The sequence below is a fragment of the Mobula hypostoma genome, chromosome 13, assembly GCF_963921235.1.
Source record: "Mobula hypostoma chromosome 13, sMobHyp1.1, whole genome shotgun sequence".
Taxonomy (NCBI): domain Eukaryota; kingdom Metazoa; phylum Chordata; class Chondrichthyes; order Myliobatiformes; family Myliobatidae; genus Mobula; species Mobula hypostoma.
Window position 1 is genome coordinate 18061251 of NC_086109.1, and position 27532 is coordinate 18088782.

General features: G+C 43.7%; 1 protein-coding gene across 3 annotated transcripts in view; it reads left to right on the plus strand.

Annotated features, from left to right (window-relative positions):
• Window positions 1–3198: 3198 nt before the first annotated feature.
• The window catches only part of LOC134355464 (cyclin-dependent kinase 18-like), a 128939-nt gene continuing 104605 nt past the window's right edge, over window positions 3199–27532 (plus strand). Inside the window, exon 1 of one of the 3 annotated variants that reach the window (XM_063065390.1) lies at window positions 3199–3241. The gene's annotated coding sequence lies outside the window, so the exon portion shown is untranslated. Of the gene's footprint in view, window positions 3242–8525; window positions 8810–27532 lie in introns of those variants that run through there. The other 2 variants (XM_063065387.1, XM_063065388.1) reach the window with 2 other exon arrangements.

Here is a 27532-nt window from a genome sequence, read left to right on the forward strand (position 1 = left end):
AATTGATGCGGTTTGTGGATTGGACTCTATAGTTTATATTATGATGTGTTTCTGGTTTCTGGTTACTCCATCTTTATTGTGATTTTGTGCGATTTTGATCGTGGCAGACTGGCCTGAAGTTACAGAACAACACAGCTAGATTGAACTGAACTGAGCTGAACTGAACATGCCTGGACTGGTTTGATGATTTGTGGTTTGGTGTTTTATATTCTGTGTTTTTCGCGCATTTTTTTGCCATTTGTGCGATTTGTTCTTTTTTTTTTGCATACTGGGGGTTTGATGTTTTTCCTTAAATGGGTTCCATAGTTTTTCTTTCTTTGTTTTGTAGCTGTCTGTGGGAAGACATTGTATACCGCATACATATTTTGATAATAAATGTACTTTGAATCTCTGAGTCTTTGATTGACTTTTGATCCATCTCGTGCAACAGGATGCCATTGTCAACTGGGTTTCGCTTTAGGAGTCACAGGCAGACCCTTAACCCTGATATAGGCAGCCAGGTGTCAATAACTGGTAGGCTGTTCAGTACTGGGGGGCTGTGTTAGATGGAGCAAAAGATACAGTCCGAGTGAATCACAGAACATGGAACTGGACAACACCACACAAGACATCTGGCGCACACTGTTGTGTTGATCTTGATGCCAGTTTATACTAATTGCCCTCTTCAAGTGGGTCATCCATATCCTTGTGTTCCCTTTATTTTCGCTTGTCTAACTGAAAGCCTCTGAAACTCCATCAAACTGTCTGCTTCCACTACTTCCCCATGGCAACCTGTTCCAGGCAGCTGCCCTCTCTGCATAAAAAGCTTGCCCCTCACTTCGCTCTTAAACTTCCTCTCTCTAATCTTAAAATCATGTTCTCTGGTATATGACATTTCTATCCTGGGGAAAAAATTCTGACTGTCTACCCTATCTATGCCTCTCGTAGTTTTAAAAAATCTCCATCAGGTCTCCCCACAGCCTCTGATGTTCCGGGGAAAACAACCCACCTTTGCCCAGCCTTTCCTTACAGCTCATGCCCTCTAATCCAGGCAGCATCCCGGTAAGCCTCTTCTATACCCTCTCCATAGTCTTCATATCCTTCCCATAATGGAGTGACCAGAACTTCACACAATACTCCAAGTATGGTTTGATTAAAGTTTTATACTGCTGTAGCAGAACTTTCTGACTCCCACATGCAGCAACCTTACAAATGAACACAAACGTGCCAAAAGCCCTCATTACCACCTTATCCAATTTACGGTATCCACTTTATGGAGGCCAAGTTCACAATGCCATTAAGGGGTCTATTTTCTCCTTTGTTTGACTTCCCAAAGTGCAACACCTCACAGTGCTCATACTAAACTCCACCTGCCACTTCTTTTCCCATATCTGAACATTAACATGAAGATGCATGCACAGATATACATCTCCAATCTAAATGTGAACCTCTCCACAAAATCCTCCACACTTACTGGTAGGGTGAGTGACCCAATGCCAGTGTTCACTTCCAGGCTAACACGGTCAGGATGATGGCCTCCATCATCTATGTTGGGTTGCCCATGTCGCTCACCTGACTGCCACCTGACCCCAAAACAGACACTCCATAGGTGGGCGGAGAAAGGGATTCATGGATGTGTTCAAAGCTTCCTTGAAGAGATACAGCAATTCCCATTGACTCCTGGAAAACTTTTGCCCATGGTTGCTCAAAGTGAAGAAACAGCATTCAAGATGGTATTGAGGTCCTGAGGCCACATGTTGGGAGCTCATGGTAAGCTTATGAAGTGTTGCTGCCCAAAGGGTTTCTGACTGTTTATTCCCCTCTATATAAGTTCCCCCAGCATTTTGTGGATTTAGCTTGGAGATGCATCTGACCGGCATGGACCAGGTGCGACACAAGCCTGTGACTGGCTCAGTGAGATAGTGGAAAAACTTGGTTCTGTTACAAACTGATATATTTGCTACATTCAGTCCTGACCTGGAATTGTAGCCACTGATTAGTAACAGGCCACTGACATTGAATGCCAAGGGTATATGATCAGACTCTGTCATATTAGAGGTGACCTTTGCCTGTGGCATTTGTGACACAGCATCAGCTTGTCACTTATCAGCCCACGCCTGAACGTTGTGTACGTTTTGCTGCATATAGACTTGGGAAACTTTGATGTTACAGAATTGTGAATTTAATAGAGCATCGTGCAATAATTAATTGGGTACAAGGGAAGAGCAAAGGTCATTGCTGAAGCTGAGTGCTAATGGAAAAACCCAAATAGCATCAGTGAGTAGGTTATTGGTAAGAGCTATATTGACAACATATTCCTTTGCTTTGCTAATGACTTGGAGAGGATAGACTGGATGGTAACTAGCTGCATTGGATCTGTCCTACATTTTGTGAACAGAATATACCTGGGCAGTATGCCATGTTGTTAAGTAAATGCCACTGCTCTAACTGTACTGGGATGCTTGGCGAGAAGCACAGCGAGTTCTGGAGAATGTTGTGAGTACTGCATTTGGGAATTTAACTAGTCACATAGCCTTTTCCATCTGCAGTGCTCTCAACACCTCAGCAGTGATTACATAAGACACAGCAGGAATTGGACATAAGGCTTCTCAACCCTGCTCTGCCACTGAGTAACATTGTCAGTGATCTTTGGCCTTGGTCCTGTCGTCTTCACTGATTGGCATGTTCCCCTGCGGTCCGAAAATCTCTGTGGTCCAAGGTCTCATTGCTGAAGCTTAATCACTCAGTATCTGTACTTCTTCATGTGGAACGCTGCTGACTGGGGCACTCCTTGCTGCAGGAGGACGGGCTGAGGGATGCACTGAAACTTGGTGCAGCCACAACAGGAGCTCACTGGGGAAGGACCACAGTGTAGAGCTCTTCCGCTAATGGACAGGGATGGACGTCAAATGCTGCTAGAAGATCATCAACTTGGTGAAAGGCGTTCTTTGGTCTGCCTGAAATTTGTTGGTCTTCTCCTTTCATCACCTCATGTTTGCTTGGATTAAACTCCATCGGCTACTTCTTCGCTTAAATCTGAAAACTAACGTAGTGATGCATGCCGAGATATACATCTCCAATCTAAACATGAGAGTAGGTTGAGTGAACTCGGCCTTTTTTCCTTGGAGCGACAGAGGATGAGAGCTGACCTGATAGAAGTGTATAAGATGATGAGAGGCATTGATCGTGTGGATAGTCAGAGGCTTTTTCCCCAGGACCGAAATGACCGACTTGAGAGGGCACAGTTTTCAGGTTCTTGGAAGTAAGTACAGAGGAGATGTCAGGGGTAAGTTTTTTACACAGAGAGTGGCGAGTGTGTGGAATGGGCTGCCGGCAGCGGTGGTGGAGGTGGATACGATAGGGTCTTTTAAGATACTCCTGGATAGGTACATGGAGCTTAGAAAAATAGAGGGCTATGGGTAACCCTAGGTAATATCTATAGTAAGGACATGTTCGGCACAGCTCTGTGGGCCGAAGGGCCTGTATTGTGCTGTAGTCTTTCTATGCACTTCTCCACAAAATCCTCCAAACTCTCTGCTGGGATGAGTGACTCAATGTTGGCATTCATTCCAGATTAACGTTGTCAGGATGATGTGATCTGTCATCAATGGCACAGCGAGATGTCCCCAAGTGAATTGCACATTCCAGGCCGTAAGAGTACACACTGAAGGGTGTGCTGAAGCTGGAAGTGGCCAACGCAAAGGCTCCATGGGGAAGGACCACAGTCTGAGGTCCTTTAGAAGAGAATATTGAGAGGCTGATTATCCTTTCCTGGTATATTTGATTTAAATCTTGGTCCTTCAATCATTGCCACTCTACCACTCCTCTGCCCTTTGCTCTACTTATGATTTTGTGTCTTCTGCTAAATCTGCCACCAAAACTTCCAACTGTTATAAGGACAACCCAGCCAGCTGATCTCTTGTCTTTCCACACAACCGGTCCCTCACTTCAAGAATCCTTCAGAAAATCTCCCTTTCATTTCCATCTAAGCTTTGAATCTTGTAACTTGGGTTTCGTAATACTTTTGTGCCATTCTGACCCACTGCCACATTGACAAAGGCTTTCCTACTGAAGCACTGAGGGACCTCTACTGCAGAGGTCTGTCTGATGAAAAGTTCAGGAGGAACTTCAGCATCCATGTCACAAGGGTTTAGATTAACTTTACTTCTGGTTTACATAAGAGCATCCTTCAGCAGGGTGAACCCACGGAAAGCATTTTGCCCAGACAGTGTACCTGGCCGAGAACTAAGCTAATAAACTGGCTGCATTGTCTATTGATATCTTTAACTTCATGTTTCATTATTCAGAGGTGCCCATCTGCTTCAAGCAGGTTTCAATCATACTGACGCCCAAGAAGAATGTGTTAACATTGCCTCAATCACTATTGTCTTGTAGTACTTACATATGCTGTTTTTTTTTCTTTATTTTTAGGTCTGTTTTATTAATTATTATTCAAAATCAACAACAAAAAACATTAAAATAATCAAATCAACATATCAATATGTATAATAAGAGTTAAACCATCAACCAAGCTAAACAGTATATCAATAATAATAAGAAAAAAAAACAAAATGTTAAAGCTATTTTTTTTGGAAAATGAAAGAAGGAAAAAAGAACCGCTACTAACTAAAACAAAAAAACCCTACTAACAAAAAAAAAATGAGAAGAAGAAGAAAAAAAACCATTTGGAGCACAAACCCGGAGCTATACGCCATACAAGCTTCCATACTTATATTGTGATGAAGTGCTTTGAGAGGTTAGTCATGAAGAGTGACTTGAATCCACTCCAATTTGCCTACCATCCCAACAGGCCAACAGCAGATGCCATTTCATTGGATCTTCAATCAGCTCTAGAACATCTAGACTTGGAAGATGCATACATCAGGATGTTCTTCATTGACTACAAGCTGTTGACACTATTATCTCCATGAAACTAATTAATAAGCACCAAAAACCCAGGCTTCAATACCTCCTTGTGTAACTGGATCCTCGATTTTCTCAGTTAGAATAACAACCTTTCACTCAATGCCAGCAAAACCAAAGGGCTGATTATTAACTACAGGAGGAAGAAGCCGGAGGTCCAGGAAGACCTCATAAAGAGATCAGAGGTTGAGAGGTCAGTAACTTTAAACTCCTTCATGTTATAAGAGGATCTGTCCTGTAACCAGCGTGGTGGTGCTATTACAAAAAGGTGCAACAGCACCTCTATTTTCTTCAAAGTTTGCACAGATTTGCCATCTGAAAATTTGATAAACCTCTATAGGTGTAGTTGAGAGTATCCAGACTGGTTGCATCATGGCCTGGTACAGAAACACCAATGCCCAAGAGTAGAAAAGCCTGCAGAACATAATGGACACGGCAGTGGGGAGTAAACCCCTCCCCACCATTGAGCACATCTACATGGAGTGCTGCCACAGGAAAGCAACATCCATCATCAAGGATCCCCAGCATACAGACCGTGCTCTCTTCTCACTGTTGCTATCAGGAAGGAGGTTCAGGGGCATTAGGTCCCACACCACCAGGTCCAGGAACAGTTATTACTGTTGAACCGTCAGGCTCCTGAACCAGAGTGGGACTCACCTCAAAGCTGAACAGGTTCCACAACCTATGGACTCACCTTCAAGATCATGTTCTCAATATTATTTATGCATGTCAGACCATAGCACCTTCTGTGCCTTGTCATACCTTCACTCTCCTTGGAGCAGTGCAGTGCTGTGCTGCCTGTCTGATCATTGGATCTCACAGTAGATCTCATCCACCCAGTCTACCGGAGCTGACTACTCATGCTCAAACAGGCGTTGTCCTACCTCACTGGGGTGTGAGTCCACAGGCTACCCTTACTTGGTTTAGCCCACCTGTCGAAGTGGTGTACCAGGGTGTGGCCATTGTCGTTATGCAAACAGCTACTTGGAGACACAGATGAGAGCTGAGTGTCCAGAGGGGACCTAAGGTGAGTGAGCTGCCCCAGAATGGACATGACAAGCCCCTTCACCAGAGGTGATACCCCTCCCTGGATACCCCATACACCCCCTTTTTATCTATCTGTCTATTTATTTATTCATTGTGCCTGCACAGTTTGTCTTCTTTGGCACACTGGCTGTTAGTCAGTCTTTGCTGTGTGTAGTTTTTCATTGATCCTATTGTAGTTCTTTGTTCTACCATGAATGCCTGCAAGAAAATAAATCTCAAGGTGGTATATGGTGATCTATACATACTTTGGTGATAAGTTTACTTTGAACTTTGAAAGAAGTATATAAAAGTATAAGATATCGATAGGATGGATAGTGATGGCGTTTTTCTGGAGTAGGTGGGGGAAAAGTTTGAAGGAACATTATAAGGCAAATCATTTTACACAAAGAATGAGAGATGGCTGGAATGTGGTGCCTGGGGAAGTGTTGGAAGTGGCATAATAGCGGCATTTAAGATGCAGTTCAGGAATGTAGAGATATAGACCATGCCTTGGGAAGGCAGCCAGCATAATCAAAGTCTCCTCCCACCCCATTCCATCAGGCAGAAGATACAGAACTTGAGACCACGTGCCACCAAGCTCGAGGACAGCTTTTATCCTGCTGATATTAGATTCTTGAATGGACCTCCTGTACAGTAAAGACAAACCCATGATCTCACAATTACCTTGTTGTGGTCCATACTCCTCATTACCTACCTGTGTTGCCTTTATCTGCTACTGTAATGCTACACTCTGTATTCTGCTCTTCCTCTCCCCTTTGATGTAGGGATACCTTGAAATGATCTGGAAGGATGGCATGCGAAATAAAGCTTTTCACTGTAGCTCAGTACGTGTGACAATAATAAAACCAACTACCGTAGGAAGCATTCCGACTGGATGCATAACAGCTTGGTATAGCAACTGCTCTGCATGTGACCGCAAGAAACTGCAGAGCTGTGGACACAGCTCAGCACGTCACAAGAACATGCTTCCTCCTCACGGACTCTGTCTACAGCTCTCACTGGCTCAGTAAAGAAGCCGGCATAATCAAAGACCCCGCCCACCCCGGACATTCTCTCTTCTCTCCTCTCCCGTCCGGCAGAAGTTACAACAGCCTGAAGTATATACTGCCATTCTTCTATCTCACTGTTATCAGATTCTTGAAAAAAATCTCTTGTGCAATAAAATGGAATCTTGGCCTCACAATCTACCTCGTTATGATCTTGCACTTTATTATTTGAAAGCACTGCACTGCAGAAACCTCCAAAATTAGTCAGCTCCATCATGGGTACTAGCCTCCGTAGTATCCAAAACATCTTCAAGGAGCAGTGCCTCAGAAAGGTGGCATCCATCATCAAGGACCCACACCACCCAGGGCATGCCTTCTTCTCATTGTTACCATCAGGAAGGAGGTACAGAAGCCTGAAGGCACAGGCTCAGTGATTCAGGAACTGTTCCTTCCCCTCTGCCATCCATGTTTTTCACTGCATTTTGATATACGTGACAATAATAAACCAATCTGCTACCATGTACAGGCAGATAGGGTTAACTTTGACTGGCATCGTGGTTAGCACAGACAGCATAGGCCGAGGGGCCTGTTTCTGCGTCATACCCTTTGCTATTCTATGGGCCTGGGAGATATTACTGAAGTAGAGAGGGGCAAGGCCATGGAGGGGTTAAAAACTGAGGTCTTGCTTTACTGGGAGCCGGTGCAGGTCAGTGGTGTTAGGTATGAGCAAGCTGGGACCACAGAGTTTGCACAAGTTTGTTGACACAAATATATGCCTGAGGTCTGGTCACTGAGTGAAGGAAAGAGCTGGCACTGTGGTCTGGCCTTTCAGTGAAATAGACCGTCTACATTTTTCCTAGAATGATACAGGATGCCGGCGATATCTTTCCTTCTCTGTTACTTGTTTTCCAGGCTTTCCCCCCGCCCCCCTGCATGTTGATCAGTAAACAGGTTCTCTGTGTCTGAGAACAGTTTGAAACAGGCTGGTGGAACGGTGCAGGCATTTTGCGGAAGATTTGACTGTGGAAATGTGAAGGGGGTGGAGCTGGGGGGGGGCTTGTTGGGTGTTGGAGGTGGGGAGAGAGATAAAACTATCCCAAAGGAACAGCACACATGACTTGTGAGGGAACACGATCGAATAGCTCAGGGAGTGACAGGAGGCTAGATCCAACAGCTGGGGAATGTGTGTGGAGAGAGAGTGAGAGAGAGAAAGAGAGAGACAGAGAGACAGAGGGGAGAGGATAGAGAGAGAGGAGGGTGAGGACAGAGTGAGACAGACAGATATACAGAGACAGGCATAGAAAGAGAGAAGAGAGGAAAGGAGAGGGGAGGGAGAGAGAGAGACAGACAGGACAGAAACGGAGAGGGAACAGAGAGAGGAGAGGAGAGAGGAGGAGGAGAGGAGAGAGAGGGAGGGACGGGGGGAGAGAGGGGGAGGGAGAGGGAGGGAGAGAGAGAGAAAGAGAGAGAGAGAGAGAGAGAGAGAGATAGAGATAGACAGACAGACAGGACAGAAACGGAGAGGGAGCAGAGAGAGGAGAGGAGAGAGAGGGAGGGACGGGGAGGGAGAGAGAGAGAAAGAGAGAGACAGAGAGAGAGAGAAAGAGAGAGAGAGAGAGGCGGAGCAGGACTAATATCGGAGCCTATGTTGATGAGATCTCTGTTCTCATCAGACCATGAAGTATGTGTGCGTATGATGCTCGCTGAAGGAAGCTCCCAGGCAGTTTAAATCCAGTGTCACTGAACCAGAACTCGCTGCAATCCAGTCTCTTCTTGTTAAAGTCTGTGAGTGGCTGCCTTGTATTTTTTTAAGTTCTGTTTGGAATATTCCAGAAGTAATTTTACAACTCTTGCTTTGAATCTGTGACACTGCTGTGAGTATATATCTGAATTATAGTGATCACTGTAATTAACAAAACCAGCGACATGTCAATTTAAAAACCCTACATATTTTTCAAGCATTTACAGTTCCTGGTATGGTACAGGGGGCATTTATTTTTAATACTGCATCTTAGGGCAGGAAAGGCAGTAGCGTTTATGCAGGCACCCTTCTCAGGAATCTGCCTGCGACTTAAGAATACTGCAGTCAATGAAGGAAGAGTTTGTTCGGGCGTTTTTACTGCTGAATAAGGAAGCTGTAAACAGTGCAATGAAATCCAGTTGATTTGATAACTCACAGGGTGCTGCGGTCTTGACACTGCAGTTGCGGGCAGAGCACGCACTATTGACTTTAGGACTTTCCCTCAAAGAGATGTCAAGGCTGAGGGTTGGTTGATAATTGAATAACTGGATCAATTATAGATCTGGTAGGGGACCTGCTAGAATGATCATATGTTTGAGAGGGAATACAATATCAGGAGTCTTGAATGTAATGAATCCATTAAGGAACTCAGCAGAAACTCTTTTACCTGGAAAAGGGATAGAAAGGAGAGATCAGCACAGTGGCAGAATTCAAGGCAAATAGCACTGATATCATATAAATAGGGATGGCAAAAGACACCTTTACGAGAATGAAGAGTATACTGACCAATACTAAGCTAGGCATGACAACCGGCCTCAGAGTACTGAAATGCTACGTTTATCCAGTTATGTTATATGGCTCAGAATGTTGGATTCTGAGTGTCAGAATGTCAGAGTATCTAGTGACATGAGGAAACGAATTGTAGCAGCAGAGATGTGGTTTTTGAGGAGGATGCAAAGAATATCATGGATGAAATGAATATCTAACGAGGATGTCATGAACAGAGCAAACACAAAAAGAGAAATAATGTATGAGATTATGAAAAGGCAATGTAACTTCATTGGACATGTGATTAGGAAAGAGGAGTTAGAATGCACGGTAATTATGGAAAAGACTGAAGAGAAGAAAGCAAGAGGAAGACAAAGACAAATGATGATGGAGACAGCAGCCAGAGAACTGGAAATGAATACCAATGAATTGATCCACTTGACACAAAACAGGAGTCTGTGGGCCATGGCAGTCAAAGCTCAAACTGGGCATGGCACCTGATGATGATGATGATCTTATAAAGGAAGCTAGCTGAAAGTCTGAGGGAAAGAGGCATTGCCAAGGGTTGGAGGAAGCATCTGTGGAGTAAGAGCAGAGTCTGTGCAAGTTGGCTATTTCTGAGCTGGATATTCTGTGTAAAATTAATTGTTCTTTCCACCAGCTTCAAAGGCACCTCCTCTGCCCCTGTCTCCCCTCCTGCCCAAGCACTCCCCACCATCAAAGTCAAAGTCAAAGTAAATTTATTATCAAAGTTCCTATATGTCACCATATACTATCTTGAGATTTATTTTCTTGCTGGCATTTACAGGAAAATAAAGAAATAAAACAGAAGTTATGGAAGGCTATATATGACAACGGAAAAACAAGCAATATACAAAGGAAGACAAATTGTGCAAATAAAAGATAAATAATACTGAGAACATGAGTTGTAGACTGATGAGTTGGAGAGTCATTGAAAGTGGGCCTGTAGGTTGTGGGATCAGTTCTGAGTTGAGGTGAGTGAAGTTATCCACACCGGTTCAGGAGTCTGATGGTTTTGGGGACCAACTGTTCCTGAATTTGGTGGCGTGGGACCTCCTGTCTGGTGGTAATAGCGAGAAGAGACCATGGCCTGTATGGTGGGTGTCCTTGATGACGGATACTGCTTTCTTGTGACAATTGCTGAGAAATTCTCATCTAGGGGTTGGAATGAGTGAGCTATCTAACTCCATCCGCATACAGCTCTCTGCTTGTGGAATGCAGTCTGTAAAGATCAATGGAAGCTGTGTTCAGTATGCTGGCAATGCTCTGTATGGTGTTATCGACCAGAGATGAATTTACAGGCCACTGACTCCTGTCGTTTCTCACTGCCACAGCTCTCTGTGGTACCCTGGCCGTCTCACTTTACCCCCTCTTCCCCCACCCACCCACCCTCTAACTGGTATTCCTTCACCTTCCCCAACTTCTTAATCTGGCTTCTGCCTCCTTCATTACCAGTCCTGATAGAAACATAGAACATAGAAAACCTACAGCATTGTAGGCCCTTCAGCCCACAGTGCTGTGCCGAAAATGTATTTACTTTAGAAATTACCTCGGGTTACCCATAGCCCTCTATTTTTCTAGGCTCCATGTACCTATCCAGGAGTCTCTTTAAAAGATCCTATTGTATCCGCCTCCACCACCGTTGCCGGCAGCCCATTCCACACACTCACTACTCTCTGTATAAAAAACTTACCCCTGACATCTCCTCTGTACCTGCTTCCAAGCACCTTAAAACTGTGCCCTCTTGTGTTAGTCATTTCAGCCCTGGGAAAAAGCCTCTGACTATCCACACAATCAATGCCTCTCATCATCCTATACACCTCTATCAGGTCACCTCTCATCCTCTGTCACTCCAAGGAAAAAAAGGCCAAGTTCACTCAACCTATTCTCATAAGGCATGCTCCCCAATCCAGGCAACATCCTTGTAAATCTCCTCTGCACCCTTTCTATAGTTTCCATATCCTTCCTTTAGTGAGGTGATCAGAACTGAGCACAGTACTCCAAGTAGGGTCTGACCAGGGTCCTATTAGCTGTAACATTACCTCTCGGCTCCTAAACTCAATCCCACGATTGATGAAGGCCAATGCACTGTATACCTTCTTAATCACAGAGTCAATCTGTGCAGCGGCTCTGAGTGTCCTATGGACTCGGACCCCAAGATCCCTCTGATCCTCCACACTGCCAAGTCTTACCGTTAATACTATCATATATATAGGGCATCATATTTGACCTACCAAAACGAGCCACCTCACACTTATCTGGGTTGAACTCCATCTGCCACTTCTCAGTCTAGTTTTGCATCCTATCGATGGCCCGCTTTAACCTCTGATGAAGGATCTTGATCCAAAACATTGACTGTTTATTCTTCTCCGGAGATGCTGCCTGACTTGTGGCATTCCTCCTGCAGTTTGTGTGTGTTGCTCAGTATTTCCAGCACTGGCACAATCTCTTGTGTTTATGTAGCCACCCTGCCCACTTCGTGTTTCAGCAAGTTATTTCTTCTTCATCAATCACGCCTCTACCCACTGACCTGCACTTACCCTTGATTAGCAGTGTTTTAAGGTGCTCCCACAATCTCATTTTTCCTATCTTTGCAAATCTCTCCAGTCCTATAAAATTCAGAAAAATCTGTCTCCCTCTATTACTGACCTCACCATCATTCCCAGCTATAACTGCTCTTTCGTAGCCCTTAAGCATATCCTGGAAGTCTATCCCTGAACCTCCAATCATTCTCCCTTTAAGGTGCTCTTTAAAGTCTACCTAAGATCATGGAATTGTTACAAAGAAGCCATTTGACCGCAAGTATACCCAAAGATTTGGACTCCAAGCAAATTGTGGCAATGAATTCCACAGATTCACCATCCTCTGGCTAAACAAATTCCAACTCATCTCTGTTCTAAAGGGACGGCCTTCTATTCTATGCCTGTGTCATTTGGACCTAGAATCCCCCTCCATAGGAAACGCTCTCTCCAAGTCCACTTTATGTAGATCTTTCAGGTCTATTTGGCCCCTGAAGTCTGGAAAGTTTTCCCTTTAGCAGTTATTGTAATTTATTTTGAAGGGCTCAATTGATTCAGCTTCTATTACCGTTTAATACTCTGAGTTTTAGATCATTGGCCATTATTGTATGAAACAGCTTTCCTCTTCGGTGGAACTATTGATCATCTGACCTACTATCTGCTTACGTGGCTTTGTGCCAATTTAGTCACGGTGAAGTAAGACTCTGTGGAACATTCAAGGTACTAAATAAATGAAGGTTGTAACTGACCTAGGGAGGCATTAACAGGTAATGGAAATCTGTTATCAAACAGTGGCTCATTTTTCTTTGTCTTGAGGGAACACTCTGCATCATTGCTCTCTGATTTCCCAAAGGAAATTATGTAGAACTGTTTGTTGGTCAGTCATGGCTTAATGGGTAACATTCTGGGATTTTGCAGATCCAGGAAAACACAATCCAGACTGGGAGTTCATTACAGTGCTGAGGGATGTCCACTCAGTAATCGAGACTGGCAGTTCATTATGGCGCTGAGGGACGTCCATTCAGTAATCTGAAACATCTTCTGTCCATTTCCCTCCATTGGTGCTGCCTGACCTGCTGAGCTCCTCCATCTTTTTGTGTTTTGCTACAGAGTGGCTCCGTTCCTGTGAACTGTTTGTAGCCCAAACAGCTTGCAAGTTAGAAATGCAACCGCAGCCAGGTTTCCATGTGGCAGAAGGTGCCGGAAACCCTGTAGGATCTGGTAAACCCAATCCACCTGTTCATAAGTACAGAACCTGAGCACCTTCGCTCCATCTGCCACAGCAGGCAGGGTTTCCTGATGGCCACTCATTTTAATTCTACTCCCCATTCCCATTCTGATGTGTTATTTCATCCTCAGGTTAGAGGAGCAACACCTCATATTCTGTCTGGTTAGCTTCTAACCTGATGGTATAAACATTGATTTCTTTAACTTGCAGTAATTATCCCTGTCCCCCTCTCTCTATTTCAATTCCCCATCCTGTCTCCCCTCTTACCCCTTCTCTTCTTCTCACCATCACCTCCACCTGGTGCCCCTTCTCCTTCTCTTTCTCCCATCGTCCTCTGTCTTCTCCTATCAGATTCCTTCCCTTCAGCTCTTTACCTTTCCCCCTATCATCTTCCAGCTTCTCACTTCGTCCCCCTCCCCCAGCCACTCACCTTTCCCCTCACCTGGCTTCACCTATCACCTGCCAGCTTGTACTCATATCCGTCCATCCGCCATCATACTTTGGTTTCTTCCCACTTGCTTTCTAGTCCTGATGAAGGGTCTCAGCCTGAAATGTTGACTCTTTATTCTGCTCCACAGATGCTGCCTGACCTGCTGAGTTCCTCCAGAATTTTGTGCGTAGCTTCCTATATACCAACTGTACATAAATCCTGTATTACCTTGTGGCTTTTGCACACCTACTGTGCATAAAATTGTCATGTTTCACACCTGGCAGAAGTGACCACACCTCTCCGATTTGGGATGCTTTGAGGTTATGGAAGGAGAACAAAGGAAAATCTTCCTCTTCTTCAAACTTGATCCCTCCCCTCCCCAGTACTCATTCCATTCCTGAGGTCTCCCACCTACAAGAGGTGGAAGAAACTGCAGCTTTTTAAAGGCTGCAGAGGCTGAGGATGAATTGAGCATTTTCACATGTTAGATTTTCATTCAGCTGTGGACAGCGTGCAAATGCAGTTGAGGTGACCCAGTTCAATTGTGAAACAAACCCTGGGGTTTAAATGGCCTTGTTGTAGAACAAGTAAATGCGAGAGAAGGTTTCATTGTCTCTGTGTCTCATGGTAAGCCCCTCCTCTTCCCATCGGTCCCCCCCCCACCATCTCCTCACCCCCACAGTAAAACTCAACTGAATATATTGAACTTGTAGGATTGCATGCAGTGCTGCTGGATTTTGTGTTCGGAAGCCTAGATTCATTACATCACATCTTGCTGAACTTTTCCATTGTTTGGTGACATTATTGCTTTCTGACAGATTCTTCAAAAACCAGGCAATTCATGGTCGAAAATACAATTCCTTTCCAAACTGTGTGTTTACGCAACCAGGGGCAACAGACTTACTGCTTAGTAACCAACGGCAATGTTCCACTAGAAAAAAGATGCCTCGACTGCGCTAGCCGGGGCCCTGCCGAGAGGATGTTTGTTGCCACTCTCTATGAGAGAGTGCGTGGTCCAAAATTCAGGGAAAGGAGTTTGAATTTGTGTAGCATCTTCCAGAGCTTTGGGTTACACCAAAGGACTTTTCAGCCAATAAAGTACCTCTAAAGAGGGCTGGAATATAAGGTGAGAGGGCAAAAAGTTCAAATACAAACCATGGATCAAGTTATGTTACTGCGCGTCATGGGTGCCTGGAATATGCTGTGAGGGGTGGTGGTAGAGTTTTGTACAATAGAGATAGTTAAGGAGTTCTTAAGGAGGCGCATGAACATGCAAAAAAATGGGGGCATGCAGCAGGGACTAGGTGCCATAACTAGTTCAGTCAACATTGTCGACTAAAGGGCCTGTTAACTCTTCTAGGTTCTATGGTCTACATTTCAATTGTGGTCACTATTGCAAGAAAGGAAACCCAGCATTTAACTTGGGCACAGGAAATGATGAAATAGTGATGAGATAATATTTTGTATTGAGATTGATTAAGGAACAACAGAAGCACATGTGAATTAGGAGCAACAGACCGTTTGGCCCCTGGAGCCTGCTCTACCATTAAGTAAGATCATGGCTGATGACATATTAAACTCAAGGTCTATTTTCTCTCCTGTGCTCTGGCTTATTAAGAATATATCTACCTCTGCATGATTTATTTAATATACATACAGTCTGTACACCTTGTAATTCACAGTTTTGTTCCTCTGTTATTATGTATTGCACTGCGCTGCTGCCGCAAAGACAGTAACTTTCACATTTGCTGTTGGCATTAAACCTGATTCTGATTGTGAAATAAAACCCTGCATTCGCCATCCTTGTAGAGAGTCCCAAAACATCATAAGACCATAAATCCTCGGAGCAGAATTAGGTAATTTAGCCCATCAAGTCTGCTCCACTAGTTGATCACGGCTGATTTATTTTCCCTCTCAACCCCATTCTCCTGTCTTCTCCCCTTAACCTTTGATTGCCTTACTAAGCAAGAACATATCGACCTCCACTGTAAATATACCCAACAACTGGGCCTCTACAGCCGTCTGTGGCACTGAGTTCCACAGGTTCACCACACTCTGGCTGAAGCCATTCTTTGTCTTCATTGTTTAAATGGATGCCCTTCGATTCTGAGGCTGTGCCCTCCGGTCCTGGACTCCCCCACGATAGGAAACATCTCCTTCACATCCATTCTATGTAGGCCTTTCAGGCCTATTTGGACCATCAAGCCCGTGTCAAGACTGTGTATGAGCAATCCAGATAGTCCAATTCTGCAGCCCCTCCCCTGCACTCTGGAAAATTTTCCCTTCAGTTTTAAAGGACCCAATTGGTTCAGTTTTTATCACCCTTTAAGGCTCTGAGTTCTAGATCATTAGATATTATTCCATGAAACAGCTTTCCTCTTTGGCTAAATCTTTGATCATCTGATTTATTATCATCTTACGTGGCTTTGTGCCAATTTAGACACGGTGAAGTGAGACTCTGTGGAACATTCAAGGCACTAAATAAATGAAGGTTGTAGCTGACATAAGGAGGCATTAACAGGTAATAGGAATCTGTCACCGAACGGTGGCTCATTTTTCTTCATCTTGGAAGATTCTGCATCATTGCTTCCTGATTTCCCAAAGGAAATTACGTAAAGCTGTCTCGTTGGTCAGTCATGGCTCAGTGGGTAACGTTCTGGGACTTTGCAGATGCAGGAGAACATAATTCAGACTGGCAGTTTATTACAGTGCTGAGGGATGTCCACTCAGTAATCTGGACACATGAAGGCTCTCGACCCGAAATATCTACTACCCATTTCCCTTCATAGGTGCTGCCTGATCTGATAAGCTCCTCCAGCTTTTATTGTGTTCAGATGAAGAGCCTCACCGCGCAATATTGTCTCTCCATTTCCTCCTATAGATGCTGCCTGACCTGCTGAGTTCCTCCAGCTTTTTGTGTGTTGCTATAGAATGGCTCTGTTCCTGTGAACTGTTTGTAACACAAATAGTTTGCAAGTCAGAAGTGCGACTGTAGCCGGGCTCCCATGTGGCAGAAGGTGTCGGAAACCCTGCAGGATCCAGTAAACCCAACCCACCTGTTTGTAAATAGAGAACCTGAACACCTTTGCTCCATCTGCCACAACAGGCAGGGTTTCCTGATGGCCACTCATTTTAATTCTACTTCCCATTCCCATTCTGATGTGATGGTCCATGGCTTCCTCCAATGCCATGATTAGGTCACCCTCAGGTTAGAGGTGCAACACCTCATATTCTGTCTGGGAAACCTCCAGTATAGGCCTTCCAATATTCAGCAGGTTTCAATGAGATCCCCCTCATCCCTCTAAACTCCAGCAAATACAGGCCCAGAACCATCAAGTGTTCATACATTAACTCTTTCATTCCCAGGATAATTTCCGTAGAATTTTGAGACAGAAGTTCACTCCATGAAACAAACAAACAAACTTGATGCCCAGCGTTTGCAAGGCCTTTCAGTAACAGCATGGTCTATCCGTCCCTAACCTCAACCCTGCATTCTTGTCTACTCTTGCTAACCTTTCAACTCTTTGTTTATACAAGATCTGTCTACCTCCACCTTAAAAATATTTCAAGACCTAGCTTCCTCTACCTTTTGAGGAAGAGAGTTCCAAAGGATTATGACCTCCTGAGTGGAAAGAATAAATGTCTTATCTCTGAAATGGCAAGTCCTTTAATTATTAAGCAGTGAGCCTTAATATAGCTTCACCTGCAAGAGTGGACATTCCTATCCTAACACACCCTCCTCACCATCACTCACTCTTCAAAATTTCAGCAGCTATAAATAAACCCTGTCTGTCCAACCATTCAGAGTCATAGAGTAACAGACCACAGAAACAGGTCCTTTATTCCACTGTTTCCATGCCAACCGTCAAGTTCCAACTTATGCTAATCCAATTTGCTAGTGTTCGGTCCATCCTTGTGATTCAAATACTTGTTTATATTAACCTCCTCCTCCAAAGCTGGCCTGATCCTGATCTTAAACAAGCAATCCCTTATTTTTAAACAAGTAGAGTGTTCTATGTTGCAATTACCCTCCGCGTGGGAAAAAAATCCCCCTTTCTAAATGACATACCAATTATCCTAAACCTATGCCATCTGGTTTTAGTTATTTCTGTCTTGGGGAAGGTTACCTTCTATCTACTCTATTTAATTCATTCATAATTTTGTGTACTTCTATCAGAACCCATGCAACCCTCAGCCTCCTTCACTCCAAAACAAACACAGCACCCCATCTGTATCCCAGGCAACATACTAGAAAACCCCATCAGTCACCCCATCTGTATCCCAGGCAACATCCTAGAAAACCTACTCTGCACTTTCCTCAGTGCGATCACACCCCTAGTATAGTGAAGTGACCAGATCTATGAATGCTATTCCAGAGTGGATGGTCTTTTGCTCATATGTCAGTCCATCAGTACTGGCCAGGTCAGTAAAGATAATTCTTCTTCAACCAAGAGAGCAGGTTGGTCTTCATTTAATATCTCATCTCATCCCTTGTAGTGTGGCACTCCTTCAGCACCACTGTACTGTCAGCCTAAGTGTGTGAGTAAAGGTCCCGTTGAAGTGACTACCCATCTTTTCAGTGGGACCTAAACATGCAACATTATGACCCAAAGCAACCAGGTGAGAGAGTGAAGTACGTTAGACCAACCTGCTTGTAATTAGAAGCAGAGATTTTTTGTGCACCCACTTGAATCACTCTGTTGGACCTTTGCTACTTAGTAGCAAGCTGTTGGAAAACTATCATTTGGGTTTCTAATTCACACTTTGAAGACTGATGTCAATGCTATGAGCCTCAGCACTCTGGATTTGGGATGGGTAGAGAATGGGAGATGGATATTCATAAAGACAGGGGGTTCTGCAGATGTTGGAAATCTTGAGCACACTTAAAATGCCGAAGGAAGTCAACAAGTTAAGCAACATCTATGATAAAGAAACAGTCAACATTTTAGGCCAAGACCCTTCCTCAGGGTTGGAAAGGAAGAGGGCAGAAGCCAGAATGAGAAGGTGAGTGGAGGGAAATGGGCGAGGGCTGGCAGGTTATAGGTGATACCAGGTGAGGGGAAAGGTGGATGGTTGGGGGAAGGGGGAATGAAGTAAGAAGCTGGGATAAGTGAGGATAAGAGATGGGGTAAGATGGGATGATGTAACCAGAATGAGGAATGGAAAAAGAGAGAAGCTGGGAGGGGAAGAAATTGCCAGAAGTTGGAGAAATCAGCATTCATGGATTTGGCTGTGATTCCTTCTACTGTTCAGCAGCTTACTGGCAAGACTATGCAACCAGCAGTGACCACCCAAATGAACTAACAAAAGATGGGAACCATTAAGTGATAGATGCATTGAGTGATGCAACATAATGGAGGCCATTCAACCCATTGTTCTGATGCCAACTGTTTGAAAAAGATTGACCAGCCAATACCACTACCACTGCACCTGCCCAAGAGTCTTGCAATATCTTCATCTTCAAATATTCATTCAACTCTTTCCAAAGTTAGTACAAATTCTGCCACTACCACCTTCAAGCTAATGCACTCAAACTCAACAATAACTAACCCTCAGCAAGTAATGTCTCCTTCAAGACTGAGTGATCACTGGCTTGGACAAAGATACGTTTGCCAGTGGGAGCCTGATGTATGACAAATCCTAAAGTGGACCATTGGGAGCAGCCTGATGGGAGACTGGAAGTCTTATCGGAGGGAATAGATGTGCCCTTTTCTACATAAACTTCCTTCCCCCTAAGCTGCAGAGGTATATCAGAGTCAACAGCCATGATGGGTTTGGACTCGGGTGTTAAGACTGCAGACTTCCAGCTCAGGCTCAGCGCCACAACAAATGGTGCTCAGAATCAGAATCAGGCTTATTATCACTGACATATGTCATGAAATTTGTTGTTTTGTGGCAGCAGTACCATGCAATATATGAAGTAAAATATAAATTACAATAAGATATATACATTCAGTGGCCACTTTATTAGGTACACCTGTACGCCTGCTTATTAATGCAAACAGCTAATCAGCTAATCATGTAGCAGCAACTCAATGCATAAAAGCATGCAGACATGGTCAAGAGGTTCAGTTGTTGTTCACACCAAACATCAGAATGGGGAAGAAATGTGATCTAAATGACCCTGATCATGAGATGATTATTGGTGCCCGATGGGGTGATTTGAGTATCTCAGAAACTGCTGGGGTTTTTATGCTATATATATGTAAAATATATAACTAGGATGCCTAAGACTTTTGCACAGTACTGTGATAATTTTATGTATCGCACTGTACTGCTGCTGCAAAAAAAAAACACGTGTTTCATGACATATGTGAGTGATGATAAATCTGAACCTGGTACGGGTCTCCATTGTGGACTGAGAGTGGGAAAGGGCAGGAAGAAGGGAACCTTGGCTAAGAAAGAGCAAAGGAGAAGGAAGGTGCGGGAAGCACCAGAGTGGCATTGTGTAATGATCAATAAACCAACTGTTTGGAATCATGTGACCTTGCCTGGTGTCTGCACCCATGCCAACCCCATCCCTGGCACTCCTTCTCTGCCACCTGTCCCACACCCTTCCCGCGGTGCTCCAGCCTCGCCATTCCCAATATAATTGGCACCTGTTGGATTTACCAACTCTCTCTCTGCTCCACTTTGACAAATACAGTTCACTATGCTAAAGTTCTGGCACCCTATCTATACCTAGGTGCCTAGACCTTTGCATAGTACTGTGTATATATAAAAAGATAAACACATAGTGCAAAAGTAGTGAGGCAGTGTTCCTGTCTTAATTGACACATGATATAAGGCAACAATGATTTTTCATTATTAATTATTCCACTAATTGCAAAAGTATTCAAGGCCATTGCAAGTGTTATGATTCTGGTGCCAGCCATCTCTAGCTGAGAAACATCTTTGTTCACTGATCCTTCCAAAATGGTGAAAAATCACAAATCATGAGCGTGTTATCACAGTGAACTTGACCCCAAGCCTTGGAGACCTCAGTGCATGTTAAAAAATTGTTTCCACTGGGGAAATGGTGAATCATCACAGCCTAGAGCCTTGATAGCTGAAAGAGTTAGTGTACATGAAGGTAGCATTAGAAAGTAACAGAGATCTTGGAGGATTGTAAGATAAGGCAGTGTTATAGCGAAGGGGCGGGATGCATGGTTTCAGATATGAGAACTTTAAAATCAGGACGTGGTTGAGATGAGAGCCAAAGTAGGTTCTATGAGTACCTTACTAACTCAACAGTCCTGGGTTGGTATATTTAACCGTTAGGCTTTCAGGGCCATGTAAAGCATTTATTATTTTTGGCTAAGCCAAGATTGGTTGGCTTGAGTAACAAGGCAGCTTATTCACTCAACATAAATGGACTAATTTCTTGGAGACCAGCACATGCGTCAGTAATTTTTTGATCTCTGACATTGCATTTTCTTGACTTGCAGAAATTCTGGCTAGATAAAGCTCCCAGGGAGATGGTGTGATAGCAATCAAATAAATAAGAGCCTGAAAAATGTACAGGGATTTAATCCTATGATAAGTTCTGATATGGTTCTCTTTGATGAGCGAAACAGAGACAGCAGACGAAAAGCATTACACTATTTTCAAATCCAGGCAGCTTTCTGGAGGCCAAAGGTCTTGAGCTGTGGTTTATCACTGCTGTCATCTGTTCCAGCCACCACCCAAGGCAGCGCAGTCATGCTGATATTGGACTCAATGACGTGGATGAAATGAGAATCAATGTAGTTTCTATGAATTCTACGTCAGTGGACCTAATTGGACAGTTTGCTGTCTTTTGCACTCTGGTTGAACACTCAGATTGGTATGGTCTATCTTTGGTTCCCTTATGGTTATTATACTATTATGGATTTATTGAGTATACCTGCAAGAAAATGAATCTCAGGGTTATATATGGTGACATATATGTACTTTGCTAATAAACTTACTTTGTACTTTGAACATTTTTGAAATGACTGGGAGAAATTCAGCCTGTTTTAATAAAAATTTCACTTCCAGGAGTGGGCTGGGTGTTATAAATATCAGCCTTATTTACAGAAATACATTGACATGTGTAGGGAGATGTGTCGTTTGCATCAACGACCGACACAGTTCGAGGATGTGCTGGGGGGGCAGCCTGCAAGTGTCGCCCTGCTTTCAGCACCAACGTAGTATGACCAAAACTTACTAACCCGTGTGTGGGAGGAAATCAGAGGACCCAGAAGAACCCATGTGGTCACAGGGAGAATGTGAAATGAACTACGGTCGCTGGCGCTGTAAAGCATTACGCTGTCTGCTATACTACTGTGTAGCAAGGGTATTGCTGGAGCTGAGCACCTCCTACATGCCAGCTGAGAACACTTGTTTTGGCTGGTGCCTGGTAAGATGATAGGGTATGCAGTTCAATAGTTTCCTCCTTTAACCCTTGTAAGTTATATACTGAGTGTGCAGAGGAGATTCACCAGGGCGTTGACTACATTGGAGCATTGCAGTAATAAAAAGAAGACCATAACAGCATGAGAGCTAGGTTATGAGCAGATCTGCCTCACTGAATCTGCTCCACCATTCCATCATGGCTGATTTAATATCCCTGTCAAATCCATTCTCCTGCCTTCTCCTTGTAACCTTTGATGCCCTTAGTAATCAAACCACCACTTTAAAGATTCCCAATGACGGCCTCCACAGCTGTCCATGGCAATGAATTCCACAGATTCACCTCACTCTGGCTAAAGAAATTCCTCCTCATCTCTGTTCTAAAGGGATGTATTCTGAGACTGTGCCCTCTGGTCCTCAAATCCCCCACTATAGGAAATGTCAACTGTGTCTAGGCCTTTCAATATTCAGTGAAATCCCCCTCTCAGCAAGTACAGGCCCAGAGCCATTAAGTGTTCCTCATAGCTTAACCCTTTCATTCCTGGCATCATGAACCTCCTGTGGACCGTCTTCAAGGGGATACAGATAGACAAAGTGAGAGAGCACAAAGTTGGAAGGCGGAGTAACGTGTGGGAAAATGTGAAATGATCCACTTTGGGAGAAGGAATGAAAGATCTGATTGTTTAAAGTGTGGTTCACGTTCTGGTGTGTTCTGGTTGCTCCTTTATTTGTTGCTATTTTGCTGATTTTGATTGGGGCGGCATTAGGGGACATAGTTTCAGGATAAAGGGTTTGAAACAAGGAGAAATTTCTTTTCGTGAAGGACTGCAAATCTTTGGACCTATCTCTTTCAGAGACTTTTGTAGGCAGGGTCATTGGGTGGGAGTTTGACACAGATGCTTCCTCCCCTGCTGAGTTCCTCCAGCATTTTGTGTCTGTTCCTCTGGATTTCCAGCCTCTGCAGAAACTCTTGTGTAGCTGTTCTTTGGTCTTTCCCTTTTGAACTTTGGCTTGGAAGAAGGTGGTTTGTTGGAGTCTAAAATCAGCCACCTTTCAGTGAGGTTGGTGGTTTAGAGCTAGTTCTCTGAACTGTTCATTTAATGAGGGAACATTTCACCTCAGTCACATCATGGTACATGCAAAGTAAGAAGGGCTTGTTGAAATCACTTAATTCCTTCCCTTTTAGAAGGAGAGGGCAGACGCTTATTTGACCTGCACATGGATAATGTACCGAAGAAATGATTGACTAATTGCATTCAGCAAAAACCTTGAGGAGTGGATGCAATTGCTCTTAGATTGTTTGTCACACGCTCTCTCCCTCAGTGTGGTGTTGCATTTATAACGCAGTTTCCTGGGATATTTTGTCTCCCTCTCCACTGGTGTTACCCTAGTTACAACCCCAGCTCTGAATAGACACTGAGTACCTTGCTGGAATCAAAGACCTGCACAATTAGTTCATCAGCAGGGTTGTGCTAATTGGCTCAGAAGCCCAGTCCTCTCTCTCCGTCCACATCACTTTTGCACGTGGGTTGAGTAAGAATTTGTGACATTTCTGTTGAACTGAGTTGCTTAGCATGCATCCTGTTCACACCGGACAGAGCTGTGATAATCCCTTCTCTCCCACTTTTGGGAAATGCAGGCTGCTTGCGGTGGGAATTTATTCTGTTGCGAACCGAACCACAAACAGTCTGTACCTCTGATTCTCCTATTAGCCCCAAGATAATCCATTTAAAAGGAGAGTGAATGTGAATTATCTGAACTCAGCAATACTGAATTTTATTTGTGGCTTTGGCATTGATCGAGCATAACATCCAACTCAACAGTTTGTTACACAGTACACCAACGGTGGTTTGTTGTGTGTATATTCAAAAAGCAGTATTAGAATGTGTAATAAGAACAGAAAATGTTGAAACCAGCTCAGGCAGCACCTTTGAAAAGGTAAAAACAGAGTTAATGTCTCAGATTGGACACAAAATGATAATTGTGTTTCTCTTTCCATGGATGCTGCCTGATCTGCTGAGTGCCTCCAGCATTTTCTATTTTTAATGCTGATCTCCACCATCTGCGATCTTTTCACTTTCGTTTAACATCAGTAGATTTAAAAAAAAAGTGGTCTGATGTGCAGTGATCCTTCAAATCAAACTACTCACAAATCCTGGTGGAATTTCCAATTTTGTGTGCGCTTGTAATTGCATGTGCATGCAGATGTTTCTATATGACAACAACATGCAATTATTAAGCACATCTCCATCAGACAGGGGATTCTGAAAGTGATTGACAAGAGGATGTATCTTTTGGTGACAGAGTTTGAAATGGGGCATGTCATTCAGGTGAGGAGTGGGTCATTAGGAGTGAAGCAAAGGGAAGTACTTGTTCTTCTAAGTGCCTTTCACCAGAAACATTTTGTATTAATTACTTTTTGAAGTGCAATTATTATGACATTTGAGGGAAATAGAGCTGGAAAATCTGTACATAGCAAGATCCCACAGAACAATGGCGCGTAAAATCCAATTTTGTGGTGTCGATAGTGGATTGAATGTCTTGACTTTTTAATGACTGGACTCACTGGATGGTTTTGCCAGACAGAGCCTCATTTCTTATCCTCTGGAGCAAATCTGGCACCACATCTTCGGATGCTCTCTCTGCTACAGGGCAGGGTTATGCTTACCTTACTCAGCAAATGAAAGTTCTCCTGGGATACATGTAGCTTAATGACTATATGCTTCATTTGACAAGCCTTCTTGTATTTGTATATGTTAATCTGGTGATGAAGAGGAAGGTATCAAGAAGGAAATTAAATTCAAAATAATCTGCAGATGCTGGGGTCAAAGCAACACTCCCAACACGCTGGAGGAACTCAGCAGGTCGGGCAGCATCAGTGGAAAAGATCGGTCGATGTTTCAGGCCGGAACTCTTCGTCAGGACTCCTGACGAAGGGTTCCGGCCCGAAACGTCGACCGATCTTTTCCACTGATGCTGCCCAACCTGCTGAGTTCCTACAGTGTGTTGTGAGGAAATTAAATTGTTCTTGGCCTTCAACCTGCTTTGCACCAAGATGTAGGGACTGTAAAGACTTGTCTATGCAAATCCAAGAAATGCTCAAAGACTCAGACAACACTTGTAGAGAAAAAGCAATTTTGATTTCATTTATTATTTCAATAAGATTGATTTAAAACAAAGGAATCCAGACAAGAATGTGTCCCAGGACCAGTGGCTCGTTCTACCTTTTCCCCTCATGTCTGAAAAAAACTTACCGAGAAAGATTGAAGTTCATGGCTATTTTGAAACTGAATGATTCTGTACATAAAGCTGCATCTGGAAAGTCTGCTCTTCCGACTGTTTTCAGGATGTTGAGAAACAAGAGAAGGCTTGTTTAAGATCTGCCCAAAGCTACTGCTTCATTCCACGTAATGTCAATAATGTCACAATGTGAAACATTCCAACAATGGCCCAAAGTTTGCGGAAGTTAAAATTGGCTTCTTCTGGTTTGTTTCATGCACAGATAAAGTGCTGTATAATATTTGGCTTCATTTTGCTGTGATTCGTTCTCACCTGGCACGTAAATACAGGCAGTAGTTAAGCCCAAACAATGGCGTAATGGTGAATCAGTTGATGCTTCCTAAGTAGATTAGAAGATGCACATTGGAGGTTAGGTGCAGTAGGTAGATAAATAGAATTGAAATCCATCAAACTTCGCTGCTCCAAAATCCCTGAAAAGCAAATCAGCCATGATTGAACTGAGAGGTGTGAGGAGCCAGATGCCGAATCACCTGTTCCTGTCCTTAATCTCCTAATTTAATGCATGGATTTGATCGCTGTGCATAGAGCAAGCTTCAAGATTGACAGGTGCACAGATAACTAGAAATAACGACTCTGGAGATTAAAATTCTTTCTCCTTGCAATCTCTGGCTGATTTTGAAACAAAGTGTATAAAAGCACAATTACATTCTTAACTCCCATATTGTTAATAAACATGTACAATCCTTCAGTTTAACATTGAATAAAACGTGGCTTTATCTGCTTTCACTATAAAGCTGCATTAATGCTCCCCCATAGGTGCAAACTGTACCTGACCATCGGAACAAAAAAAGTCAGCTGTAAGCGGACATTTGGCTATGTTTGGGGAGCTGCTGTTTAATTGGCCAAGTTGTCTCTTTTACTTCAGAAGAACCTCATATTATTTGCCTTATTTTGTAATTTTATAACTGCACCACCATTCTAAGGATTTTTTTTTTGCCCAACTAAATTTTACGGGACTTAGTCACGCCAAGAAGGAAACCTTTATTCCAGGAAATGGTATCTATCGGTAAAGTTCAATTACTTATCTACTACAACACAGAAGGATGCAATTCAGCTCATCAGATCTATACAATCTCCTGGTCAATTTAATTCCCTTTCTCCTTCTTTATTTATAACCTTGCAGCTTGTTCTCACTTATGGGCCCATCAACTTCCCCTGGGTTCTTCTGCTGTACCCTTTAGAAAGGAGTTTTTACAGTGGCCAATTTGCCTATTGTGCACATACACTCAGTAGCCACTTTGTTAGGTACACCTGTATACCTGCTCATCAATGCAAATATCTAATCAGCCAATCATGTGGCAGCAACTCAATGCATAAAAGCATGTGGACATGGCTAAGAGGTTCAGTTGTTGTTCAGACCAAACATCAGAGTAAGGGAGAAATGTGATGTAAGTGACTTTCACTGTGGAATGATTGCTGATGCCAGAAGAAATGATTTGAATATCTCAGAAACTGCTGACCTCCTGGGATGAATTGGACCCAAATGCTGGGATATCCAAAGCAAGGTTCGAGACACAGTATTACAATGGATCTGAGCTCAAAACAAACACTAGACAATATCATGAGTAGGTTTACGATTGAGCATCAAACCACAGTTTAGGTGTTGCTTAAATAGTCAATTCTTAGTGCTTGAAACATGATTACCAATTAGTGGGACTGGCCTGAAGCCTTAAAGGGGCCGTGTCAGCTCTCTGTACTCCAGGGAATTTGAGCATCTAAATCCCAGAAGCTGTCGCAGCCGAGGGCATATGGTAACACACTGATCACAAAAGAATCTGCAAACACTAGCCTGGGCCCCTGGCATTGCAAGTTGGAGGAGTTCTGATGCCTTGTAAAACTGCCCCAGGTGCGAGGCTGGATTGCTCTGGGCGCTGAGCCATTTTGGAGAAATTGCAAGCAGCCCCGGGCTGGGCTGTGAAATCTGCACCCAGAGCGAATTGTTTCATGTAGTACCATGGTCCTGGAGGAACGTTGTTTCATTTTTACTGCGTACTGTACCAGCAGTTTATGGTCGAAATGACAATAAAAAGCAACTTGACTTGACTTGAATTGCTGGGTGGTATGGTCTAGGCCAGCACTCCACTGCAGTGGTGCCTGGGTCTTAGAGTGAGGTACGATACGTTGTTTGGACAATTTAAACGTCAGCCCAGATAGATGGCATTGGAGGTGAGAGCCGATTTCACCCACTCTCCCATGATGTCCACCCCTCTTATCATGGCTTTGAGGCTATGAAAACTG